The sequence below is a fragment of the Triticum aestivum genome, chromosome 5B (genome assembly GCF_018294505.1).
Source record: "Triticum aestivum cultivar Chinese Spring chromosome 5B, IWGSC CS RefSeq v2.1, whole genome shotgun sequence".
Classification (NCBI taxonomy): domain Eukaryota; kingdom Viridiplantae; phylum Streptophyta; class Magnoliopsida; order Poales; family Poaceae; genus Triticum; species Triticum aestivum.
In genome coordinates, this window is record NC_057807.1 from 32,112,148 (window position 1) to 32,125,588 (window position 13,441).

Genomic DNA, 13,441 nt, shown 5'->3' on the forward strand with positions numbered 1-13,441 from the left:
CCTCCTCCCTCCCTCCCTTCTCTCTATTCTTGTAGAATGTACGTAATTTAAATGTAGATTTTAGAATGTAGACATTGTAGAATGTAGGTTTTGTAATAGAATAAATTTTTAGACTATTTTAGATGTTTTGAATAGAATAGGAAATTTTAGTCTTTTGATTAGACATTTAGTAATGGAAAATTTTAGTTGGTAGAATTTGAAAAAATGTCCTATACTTCTTATATTATGAACTTAGGGCATATTTCTAGGGTTTAGTAAAAGAAATAGTAATAGTGGATGATGATGTAGATGTTTTAGGTATAGAACATTTTGAATAGATGATGATGTATATTTTTTAGTAGAACTATTTATTTAGTATTGCTCAAGAATTGCTCATATGATGTAGATATAAACATGTATATCTAGTGTTGCTCAAATAGGATATGTGCTTGCCCAAGTGGCCATGTTTGCAGGTAACACCTCCGAGTGGCCTATGTTTTGCCGGAGTGTTGATTAATTTCCATTCCGGCAAATTTTAGGCACTTGATATGTCCTTTTTTAGCAAAGGTCATGCCGGATTTTTCCGTGAATTTTGGCATGACTTGTGTTAGAATATTTAGGAAATACCGAGTGGCCTAGTTTAGTTTTCTTGTGGTTTAGTTTAGGTTAATCATATGGCAGTTCTTGTTATATGTTTTTCTTTCCTCTGAAGTGGATCGTTAATCCTTTTCTAATATTGCTTTAGTAAAATGGCACCACCACCACCACCACCATGTCGACTGTGCAAGTCAAGATGCGCCAGCAGCCTTGCAACTAGCACATTGTTCGACATCTACTTCCAGCCAAGTTTTTTTCCTGCGGCGGTAACAAAATATATGAAACTTGTAACAACTATGTTGTTTTTAGTGTTATTGGCATTAATGCATTGTGTATATATCATTGTGTATACACAAATCGTCCCATGCATTGTGAGGTTAGAATTCAACAAGCCGACTAAAGACACTGTGACCTTGGAGGCTCCTGGGGGCCCCTACACTATGGAGGTCGAGAAACACTACACCAAATATGTCAACTAGTGACCTTCTGTCAGTGACCGTAGAAGAATTGGTCATAGATCTATGACCATTTGAGACCAATTGGGCAAAAGCTGTTCAGGGGGCTCCAAACCCTAAACTATAACGACCATTTTGGTAGAAAGGTCGTAATTTCCTTACATGAAATGGTCATAAAGCAGACAACAGTGGTCCGCTGCCTTATTTCTAGCTGATCACGACCAATATAGATGTTCATAACCTTGGAAATTTTGGTGGGTAGCTATGACTAGGTGCCACCTCATCAGTTTTGCCTATGTGTCATGTCCATGTGCCAATTTTTGGCCTACGTTGTGAAGCAACCTATATTTCTGTCATTCCCAAAATTCCCAAAAATCTCATAAATTCTTTGGGTCCTATCTTCCTCAAATATGTAAAAAACCTTCCTTGACTAGTTCAAAAATAATTCAACAATATTCATTTTCCTATTCTGTTCAGAACAACACTTTGTTAAGGAAGTGCTATTAATATATTCTTGATTGCCCTCAAAAATTTTGGGCACTATTTCCTACCCAAATCATTGCCTCATGACAAAATTCAGCTCCATTTGCCCAGTAATGAGTTGAATTTTTGCCACATATCCTAATGAGTTGAATTTTTGCCACATATTCTATATGCCTATGTAACTTACCCACACCAAATTTGAGCTCATTTAATTTAGCCAATTTCTCTCACTAATTTTCCAAAGTTTCTGTCTAGTGAAGAGCATTCTGAAGGAAGTACCACTTTGGCATGTCCAAATGGTATCCATTTTCTACAGTGTTTTCCTATGCTCAAATAACCATCCTCCACCAAATTTCAGCTCAATCCATTCATTATTTTGAGCCCAGCTTCAACATTCGTATTTATGTCTAGTGTGGTACTTTGCAAAGCAAGTACCACCTAGGCTCCTCCTTTTGAGCTGAAAATTTGTGAAGACAGTCTTCTTAGTAACTGATCATCCTCAGGCAAAACTCACACCCATTATCCATGTGCATTTCCCATACCGCTAATCAAACACTTGGCTGCTAATTCATGTTTGAGTATAGATCGGTCTCCTCGTGAGAATCTTATGTTGTAATTTTCTTCCTGGCACCTACCCGGGGAATGACCAACCCACTAGACATGCCTAGGCCGCCCAGAACGCATGGCAACACCACGTTCATGCGGTGACCACGCGGCGGGCATGCGAGTTTACACGCTCTAGAGTTGGGGCCCTTGGCCACCGTCCAAACCTCGACGTATCGCCAGCAAACCATGTATTTCTGATTAAATAGGTACTTATGTAACTAGAAATGATTTTTGTAAAAAATAAATAGCAAACTATAAGGCAGCTGCAGTTCAAATTTGACCCGCTTCTAACTAAATCGACGGAAATTTGTCTTTTTCACGAGAGGTGGATCAAAACTTTTGACACGCAACCATTTTGTCAATTGTGCATTAAATATGTCCTAGTATTTTAGAAAATTAATTTGGTCCAATTTTGCAACAAATATATGGTAGGTCCTTCACAAAAAAAATCATTTTGGGCACGCAGAAAATGGAAAATAAATTTTTCGTCCAAAGAAAATGAAAACATCCTTAGGCAACATTGTTTGCCATTCCAAGATGCACCCTTATGCACAATATAAGATAATTTAACCAAACTACGCCATGAATATGGCCATAAGATTGAGCATTTGGGTTGAAAGCCATGCATCTTCCCACTTGATAGCTCGTTTCTAAGAACACTTTTTAAAATAATTGTTGTATTACTAGTTTATTATTTTTCCTAGTAACTTGGTCACATGTAACGACACAATGTGTAGGTTTCCTAATTTTTTGATTTTTTGAATTTTTATGCCCGTTTCAAAATGCAGTCAAAACGGCAGGAATAACCGTTCCTAACTAGATGTTGAATCTTGGAAATTTTTTGATGTTTCTCTGATTTTTATGTACCTAGAAATAATTTTAAAAAAATAAAGACCAAACTACGAGGTAGCTACAATTCAAATTTCACCCGCTTCCAGCTGAATCAGCGGAAATTTCTCTTTTTCACAAGAGGTGGATCAAAACTTTTTACACCCATCCATTTGGTCAATTGTGCATTAAATGTGTCCTAGTATTTTAGAAAATTGATTTGGTACAATTCTGCAACAAATATATGGTAGGTCCTTCACAAAAAAACTCATTTTGGGCACTCAAAAAAATGGAAAATGATTTTTTCGTCCAAAGAAAATGAAAACTTCCTTAGGAACCATTGTTTGCCATTCCAAGATGCACACTTGTGTACGATATGAGATCATTTGAAAAAACTATGCCATGAATGTGGCCATAAGATTGAGCATTTGGCTTGAAAGCCATTAATCTTCACACGTAATAGCTCATTTCTGAGAACACTTTTTTAAAAATAATTACTATATTACAAGTTTATTATTTTTTCTGGTAACTTGGTCACATATAATGACACGATGCGAAGGTTTTCCAATTTTTTGATTTTTTTGAATTTTTCACGCCCATTTCAAAATGCGGTCAAAACGGCGAGCATGACCGTTCCTCGCTAGTTGTTGAATTTTGCAAAACTTTTGGTGTTTCTATGATTAAGTAGATACTTATTTACCTAGAAATGATTTTTGGAAAAAATAAAGAGAAAACTCTAAGGCAGCTGCAGTTCAAATTTGACCCGTTTCCAACTTAATCAGTGGAATTTGTCTTTTTCACGAGAGGTGGATAAAAACTTTTGGCACCTAACCATTTGGTAAATTGTACATTAAATATGGCCTAATATTTTATAAAAATGATTTAGTCAAATTTTGCAACAAAATATATGGTAGGTCCTTCACAAAAAAACAAATTTTGGGCACTCGAAAAAATGGAAAATGATTTTTTCGTCCAAAAAAATGAAAACTTCCTTAGGCAACATTGTTTGCCATTACAAGATGCACCCTTGTACATGATATGAGATCATTTGAACAAACTATGCCATGAATGTGGCCATAAGATTGAGCATCTGGCTTGAAAGCCATGAATCTTCACACAAGATAGCTCATTTTTGAGAACACTTCTTTAAAATAATTACCTCATTACAAGTTTATTATTTTTCTGGTAACTTGATCACATATAATGGCACGATGCGAAGGTTTTCCATTTTTTTGAATTTTTCTGAATTTTTCACACCCATTTCAAAATGCGGTCAAAACAGCGGGCATGACCGTTCCTCGCTAGTTGTTGAATTTTGCAAAGCTTTTGGTGTTTCTATGATTAAATAGATACTTATGTACCTATAAATGATTTTTGGAAAAATAAAGAGTAAACTATAAGGCAGTTGCAGTTCAAATTTGACCCGTTTCCAACTAAATCGGCGGAATTGTCTTTTTCATGAGAGGTGGATAAAAACTTTTAACACCTAACCATTTGGTCAATTGTACATTAAATATTGTATAATATTTTACAAAAATGATTTGGTATAATTTTGCAATAAATATATAGTAGGTCCTTCACACAGAAACTTATTTTGGGCACTCGAAAAATGGAAAATGGATTTTTCATGCAAAAGAAATAAAAAGTCCATTGTCAATATTGTTTGCAAATCCAAGATGTAAACTTCTGCAAAAATATGATATCATTTGAACAAATATTTGATAGACTTTCCCAAAAAAACTCATTTTGAGCACTGAAAAATGGAATGAATTTTTTTTCTTGAATCGATCACGACCAATTTATATGGTCATAAGATCATCAAATGGTTTGCTTCGTTCTAATTGGACCATGGTCATATCACACAGATCATGCATCAACCATTGTCGTATGCTTCCGGATCCAACGACAGCCCTCACCCTCTCACCCCCTCACCCAACCGCAACCCAACCCTAACTCCCTCCCACCATGATCCACTCTGGTTGGACACCTCTCCCCTCTCCGCCTATTCACTCCCGCCACTGCCCCGCCCCCGCCCCTTCTCCCTAGACTGAGAGAGAGGTGCCGCCGCAACAAAGAGAGAGGCGCCGCCGTGGTTGGCTTGCTCGCCGGCGCGCGTGTGTGTGCTTCGATGCACGATGCTCCGTCCTCCCGATTCCCCATCGTCTCCCACCACCGCCAACAACATCTTCTCCTATGTCCTCCCATAGCTCGCCGACAGGCCTCCCCCTCCCCTCCTCGTGGCTCCACAACTGCCAGATCTGCCACTCTCTGACCCCTTCGTCCTCGAGGTCGACTGGATCCCCCCTCCCGCTATCTGAAGCTCACCGCGACTCCTCGCCCGTGGCTAGGGTTTTGGCTGCGGTGCTGCGTCCATCGTCGGCGAGTCTCAGGCGACTCCGCTCCATTGCCCACCGCGCCTCCTGGATCGCGCCCTCGTAGCTTGGTGCGCTCGCGCGTGTTGGCTGGACAGCGGCGACACCGAACTCCTCTGCCACCCTCTGCACCAAGTACGGCAACGACGGCCTCCCCGACTGCGACTGCCTCCTCTTCGGTACCATGTCTCTCTGCCCTTGTTAGGTGGGTGCTGCTCGGCGCCCCCGCTTCGCCGATTGCTTCGCGACCTGCCTGCAGGTGAGAGTAAAATTATCTGCCGGTCTTCTGCTGGTGTTGCACGGTACAATATACACTCTGATTATTTTTTGTTCCCACTTGTTCATCACTGGGAGTAGTGGAGCAAGATTGCAATAGCAACAGTCGCTTCCCCTCTGTGGTCTAGATCAGATGGCCCTTCCAGCTCTAGCCGTTCGAGGCTGTGCAACATGACCAAGTGCTCTTGTTGCTCGTCCTTGTCCGTCGCGATGCCCTTGATGTCTAGCACATTCAGTTTGAGGATCTTGGCGTGCCGAAGGCTGCTGAGAAATTTCCATAAAGAGGGAAACCATGGCTTCTCTGGCTCGCCATGCCTAGGACGTTCCCAAATAGTTAACGCCAGTTCAACTCGTCTCAGCTTGGGTTCTACTCGCGCTTTGCTAGAATTGTGTTGTGTGGAGCCGCAGATTGCATACCCACTGTCAGTTGTTCTCTTAACCTGGTTGCCTCTAGTGTTTTACTAGCTACTATTAGTAGTACAGATTCCTGTGTTGTATGTTTGCTTGTCTAGCTCTGTTTCCTTTTCTTTTCTTTTCTTCTGCATGACTGACCCTAAATATGCAGTGTAGTTCAGTGGGTATAGTCTCCAATGTCCAAATGCCAAACACACCGCAACTTGAGAAATGTCTCTCTCTGCATCTATGCTTGAAGATGTAGAAGGCGATGCTTTTTCTTTAGGGAAAATAAAGTACAGTACTTGAAAGAACGAAAGGGAAGGCCGAAACACATGCTACCTCCTCTTCACTACTGCTGTTTGTTCACCCCTCCCTCGATTATAAGGATTTCAGAGCCAGGACTTGTTCTGAATCTTTGGTTGTTTCATGATGCTAGTCCACACTTACAGTATGGGGATGGTATCTAGATTTGTTAGATTTGAGCGATATATCGGGTTATTCTTATGACAGTTTATCTAAGTTGCATTTTCTTACTACTAATCTCAAGCAGCATTATTGAAGTTTCACTGCTTGAACTTCTTGTATACTGCTGTTTTACCTAACTGCCTTGTGGCTAGTAGTATCATGTATCTGTACTGTAGCAGTGAACATAGCATAATTCTGTATAACTTGCATGATCATATCATCAGTAACAACAGTTCTACAACATCAAAGGCTCCGCTGCTGGCACAAGACCTCGATGTTATTGTACCCACGAGGAGGAGCATATGCGTATAGAGAGGAAGAATTGTTCTTAATTTCAGTGCCTGTTGTTTTAGGTTCTACTTGCATATATACTCCTAAGGTGATGCATGCACGATCAGTACCAGTGTGAGTGTGTGGTGAAGAATTTTTTATGGGAACATGGAGGATGATGCCTTTGCTGTGTAATTGTCTATCACCCCTCATAACATGTATATTTAGCGGTTACTACTAAAAGTTTTGCATTTCAGTGCTGGTTAGGTAGGACCTTAGGATCATCAACTATTCTACATTGTTTTAACTGGTTCTGCATTTTTACATACATGTGTATAGCCGTAAATCCAAGTGGACATGCTATCTTTTGCAGGCTTATTTCAGGTTGTGGTTGCTTGTCCTAAAATATGTCAGGGTCTGTTTTTTTAATATCCTCGTCCACTAAGTTGTCGTCTCTGCTATGTCCTATTGAAGAAGATTTCATATTCAGTGCCTTTGAAACTATTGCCTTTAGGTTGAAGCTTTCTATTCTTTATCAATTTTGCCATGTTTCTCATTGATTATGCTCCTCCCTGCAGTGGTGTACAGACCAGCAGCCGCCGTAGATCCTCTCTCCATACTGTGGCCTATGGCGTCCGCCGGTGGATCCCTCATTGTGGTGATCGTCGCGTGCTTCCTCGTGGGCACCAACCCACGGTGCCACATCTGTGTCGTCGCCATGCCACATAAGTTGTAGGTCGACTAGCTCATCTCCGTTCACCTCTTGAAGGACAACCCCTTCCAACCTTGTTGTGAGATACAATCGACTCCCCCTTCTATTCCTAGTTGTCTGTGAGCTGGGCACTTGAGATGAGATGTACATGTCCCAACCTCCCTCCCTCCCTTGTATGAATATGCTCTCAAGTAGTCATCTGTGTGAATGGGCGTATGATAAGAACTAAGAACTCAGATTCACTAATTGTCTAAGATATTTCAATAGGATCTGTAAACTACTTGATGTACATAAACTTCCCGCACCACCAATGTGTGTAGTTCTTGGGCCCTCTTGGTAGTTGATTCTCAGTAGGACTATAGAGTTGATAGTATGCAACTATGCATCACCATTTATGAGTTATGCAGAATAAGAATTAAAATTTGCTGCAATTCACATGCTTTGTACCGCTTCTTGCAATTTAAGATACACTCTTATGTTTTTCTCTCGTGTATTGCAGGACTATGTGTATCAAACAAATCATGACATCTGCTTCATTTCAAACAAATCAATGAGTCAATGGATGATGGTTTCTAATTTTCTCCTCACAACTTATCATTTTGTTATTTATCTGTTCTGATGGTTACTAATTTGAAAGGCAGGTGGATAGCTGATGTTGAACTCATGATGGCATTATTTGCAGGACAAGTATGAGTATGTGGTGAAGGACAATGTTAATCTGGAGAAGCAAGTTATGTCCTTGGTTTTGCTCTATTGGTGAAGCCTCCTCACTGCTATTCTGCAGGAGAATCTGAGATGTGATACGTCTCCAACATATCTATAATTTTTGATTCTTCCATGCTATTATATTACCCGTTTTGGATGTTTATGGGCTTTACTCTATACTTTTATATCATTTTTGGGACTAACCTACTAACCGGAGGCCCAACCCGAATTGCTGTTTTTTTGCCTATTTCAGTGGCTCGAAGGAAATGAATATCAAACGGAGTCCAAACTGAATGAAACCTTCGGAAGAGATATTTTTGGAACAAACGTGATCCAGGGGACATGGTGTGGACGTCAAGCAACAGAGGAGGCGGCCACGAGGGTGCCCGGCGCGCCCCCTATAGGTGAGCATGCCCCCACCCTCGTGGGCCCCTCGAGCGTCCACCGACCTACTTCTTCCTCCTATATATACCCACATAACCTGAAACCATCGACGAGCACCATGGAAACCTAATTCCACCGCCGTAACCTTCTGTATCCGCGAGATCCCATCTTGGAGCCTTCGCCGGCACTCCGCCGGAGGGGAATCGACCATGGAGGGCCTCTACATCATCTCCAAGGCCCTTTCGATGAGTTGTGAGTAGTTTACCACCGACCTTTGGGTCCATAGTTATTAGCTACATGGCTTCTTCTCTCTCTTTGAATCTCAATACAAAGTTCTCCTCGATCTTCTTTGGAGATCTATTCGATGTAACTCTTTTTGCGGTGTGTTTGTCGAGATCCGATGAATTGTGGGTTTATGATCAAGTTTATCTATGAGAAATATTTGAATATTCTCTGAATTATTTTATGTGTGATTAAGTTATCTTTGCAAGTATCTTCAAATTATTAGTTTGGTTTGGCCTACTAGATTGATATTTCTTGCAATGGGAGAAGTGCTTAGCTTTGGGTTCAATCTTCGGTGTCCTTTCCCAGTGACAGCAGGGGCAGCAAGGCACGTATTGTATTGTTGCCATCAAGGATAAAAAGATGGGGTTTATATCATATTGCATGAGTTTATCTCTCTACATCATGTCATCTTTCTTAATGCGTTACTCTGTTCCTTATGAACTAAATACTCTAGATGCATGCTGGATAGCGGTCGATGTGTGGAGTAATAGTAGTAGATCCAGGCAGGAGTCAGTCTACTTGTCACGGACGTGATCCCTATATACATGATCATGCCTAGATAATTTCATAATTATTCGCTTTTCTATCAATTGCTCCACAGTAATTTGTTCACCCACCGTAATACTTATGCTATCTTGAGAGAAGCCACTAGTGAAACCTATGGCCCCCGGGTCTATCTCTTATCATATAAGCTTTGAATCTACTTTTATTTGCATCTTTACGTTTTCAATATATACCATAAAATACCAAAAATATATTTATCTTATCATATTATCTCTATCAGATCTCATTTTCGCAAGTGGCCGTGAAGGGATTGACAACCCCTTTATTGTGTTGGTTGCGAGTTCTTGTTTGTTTGTGTAGGTGTGTGGGACTTTTGAGGAGCCTCCTACTGGATTGATACCTTGGTTCTCAAAATCTGAGGGAAATACTTATGCTACTTTACTGCATCACCCTTTCCTCTTCAAGGAAAACCAACGCAAGCTCAAGACGTAGCAAGAAGGATTTCTGGCGCCGTCGCCCGGGAGGTCTTTCGCTCAAGTCAAGACATACCAAGTACCCATCACAAACTCATCTCCCTCGCATGACATTATTTGCCATTTGCCTCTCGTTTTCCTCTCCCCCACTTCACCGTTGCCGTTTTATTCGACCTCTATTTCCCAATCTCCTCTCTCTTTCGCTTGCCCTTTTGTTTGCTTGTGTGTTGGATTGCTTGTCGTGATGGCGCAAGATAATACCGAATTGTGTGACTTTTCCAATACCAATAATAATGATTTCCTTAGTACTCCGATTGCTCCTCTTAATGATGTTGAGTCTTGTGAAATCAATGCTGCTTTGCTGAATCTTGTTATGAAAGATCAATTCCCCGGCCTTCCTAGTGAAGATGCCGCTACCCATCTAAACAACTTCGTTGATTTGTGTGAGATGCAAAATAAGAAAGATATGAATAATGATATTGTTAAATTGAAGTTATTTCCGTTTTCACTTAGAGATCGTGCTAAAGTTTGGTTTTCATCTTTGCCTAAGAATAGTATTGATTCGTGGAATAAGTGAAATGATGCTTTTATCTCTAAGTATTTTCCTCCCGCTAAGATCATCTCTGTTAGGAACGATATTATGAATTTTAAACAACTTGATCATGAGCATGTTATCCAATCTTGGGAAAGAATGAAATTGATGATTCCCAATTGCCCTACTCATGGTTTGAATTTATGGATGATCATACTATTTTTTTATGCCGGATTGAATTTTGCTTCTAGAAATCTTTTAGATTCGACCGCGGGAGGCACATTTATGGAAATCACCTTAGGAGAAGCTACCAAACTCCTTGATAATATTATGGCTAATTATTCTCAATGGCACACCGAAGATCTGCTAGTAAAAAGTGCATGCTATAGAAGAAATTAATGTTTTGAGTGGAAAGATGGATGAACTTATGAAATTGTTTGCTACTAAGAGTGCTCCTATTGATCCCAATGATATGCCATTGTCTACTTTGATTGAGAATAATAATGAATCTATGGATGCAAATTTTGTTGGTAGTAATAATTTTGGTAACAATGCTTATAGAGGAAACTTTAATCCTAGACCGTTCCCTAGTAATTCCTCTAATAATTATGGAAATTCCTACAATAATTCTTATGGTAATTTTAATAAGATGCCCTCTGATTTTTAGAATAGTGTTACAGAATTTATGATCTCTCAAAAGAATTTTAATGCCTTGCTTGAAGAAAAATTGCTTAAAGTTGATGATTTGGCTAGGAACGTTGATAGACTTTTGCTTGATGTTGATTGTTTGAAACTTAGATCTACTCCTCCTAAGCATGATATCAATGAGTCTCTCAAAGGTATGAGAATTTCCATTGATGAGTGCAAGGAAAGAACCACTAGATTGCGTGCTAAGAAAGATTGCTTTGTAAAAGCGTGTTCTTCTAGTTTCCATGAAAATAATGATGAAGATATAAAATTTATTGATATGCCCCCTATTAAATATTTGTTTTCCAATATGAATCTTAATAATGATGGGACTGGAGATGAGCCAACTTTAGTTAAAAGGCATCCCAATGATTCGGAGTTCTTAGATCTTGATGCTAAATTTGGTAAAAGTGAGATTGGAGAGGTCAAGACTTTAAATATCATTGAACCCGCTATCTTGGATTTCAAGGAATTTAATTATGATAATTGTTCTTTAGTAGATTGTATCTCCTTGTTGCAATCTGTGTTGAATTCTCCTCATGCTTATAGTCAAAAGAAAACTTTTACCTAACATATTGTTGATGCCTTGATGCAATCTTATGATGAAAAACTTAACTTGGAAGTTTCTATACCTAGAAAACTTTATGATGAGTGGGAACCTACTATAAAAGATTAAAATTAAAGATCATGAGTGTTATGCTTTGTGTGATTTGGGTGCTAGTGTTTCCACGATTCCGAAAACTTTATGTGATATTCTAGGTTTCCATGATCTTGATGATTTCTCTTTAAATTTGCACCATGCAGATTCTACCATTAAGAAGCCTATGGGAAGAATCAATGATGTTCTTATTGTTCCAAATAGGAATTATGTGCCCGTAGATTTTATCGTTCTTGATATAGATTGCAATCTTTCATGTCCTATTATTATTGGTAGACCTTTCCTTAGAACGATTGGTGCAATTATTGATATGAAGGAAGGGAATATTAGATTCCAATTTCCATTAAGGAAAGGCATAGAGCACTTTCCAAGAAAGAAAGTTAAATTACCTTATGAATCTATCATGCGAGATACTTATGAATTGAGTGCCAAAGATGGCACTACTTAGATCTATCCTCGCTTTTACGCCTAGCTAGGGGCGTTAAACAATATCGCTAGTTGGGAGGCAACCTAATTTTATTTTTAGTTTTTAGTTTTTGCTTCTGCTTAGTAATAAAATTTTCATCTACCTTCTGTTTAGATGCATTTTCATGTTTTAATTAGTGTTTGTGCCAAGTAGAACCTATAGGATAACCTATGGTGATATTTAATTTGATTCTGCTGAAAAACAGAAACTTTGCACGCACGAATATAATTTTAGTAATTTGCAGAAATGTGATTTTGCGTTTATTCTTTTTGCTGTAGATCAATAGACAAATTGCCAAGGACTTCCTACTTTGGTAGGAATTTTAGAGTTCCATAAGTATTCGAGAGTTACATATTTCTACAGACTCTTTTATTTTTGACATATTCTATTTTTCGTGTGTTGTTTGATTACTTTATTGCATCTATGGCTAGTATGTAGGGTATGAACCATAGAGAAGTTGGAATACAGTAGGTTTAACACCAATATAAATAAAGAATGAGTTCATTACAGTACCTTATGTGGTTGTTTTTCTTTCTTGCACTAACGGAGCTTATGAGATTTCCTATTGAGTTTTGTGCTGTGAAGTATTCATGTTTTGGGTAAATACTTGATGGATTATGGAATAAGGAGCGGCAATAGCCTAAGCTTGAGGATGCCCATGGCACCCCAAGATATTCAAGGATAACCAAAAGCCTAAGTATAACATCCAATTTTTTTAATTTGGATTGTTATACACTAGATCATCTTTGCATATCATATTTTATTGCATTTCAGTTGGATCCTAGAAATTCTATGCAACTGAAGGACCCACAGAGAGAGTATGGGATTTCGTTATTTTCATAATTGAGTTTTCTCAAATTTTGAAAATAGGATCATTTGATTTTAATTATTTCATCTTCAAATATTTCAATTATAAATAAGAGAGAGGGAATAAAATGACTTTCCCAAAATAAAGAAATAATTTAATATTAAAATCAAATAAGCTTTTATTTCGGAGTTTCATCGCTGTTTTATTTGAATTAGGAAAAATGGATGTTTTTCAAAATTGCATTTTAGGCCCAAATAAATGTTCATCTTGTACGGCTTATTTTTAGAGGACGGGGAAAATTTATTTCGGGATTTTTGGAGTCCGTTTAGTATTTCTTTTCTTTCTTTTTCTGCACGTCCGAATTATTTAAAAAAAAACTAACCGACTCGGGCCGCCGTGGGCAACCCGGACTCGTCCGCCGCCCGGCTTTATAAGCCACCTGACCCCGTCGGCCCACCCTAGACCACCGCCACCGAAACCCTAGCCGCCGCCCGCGCCAG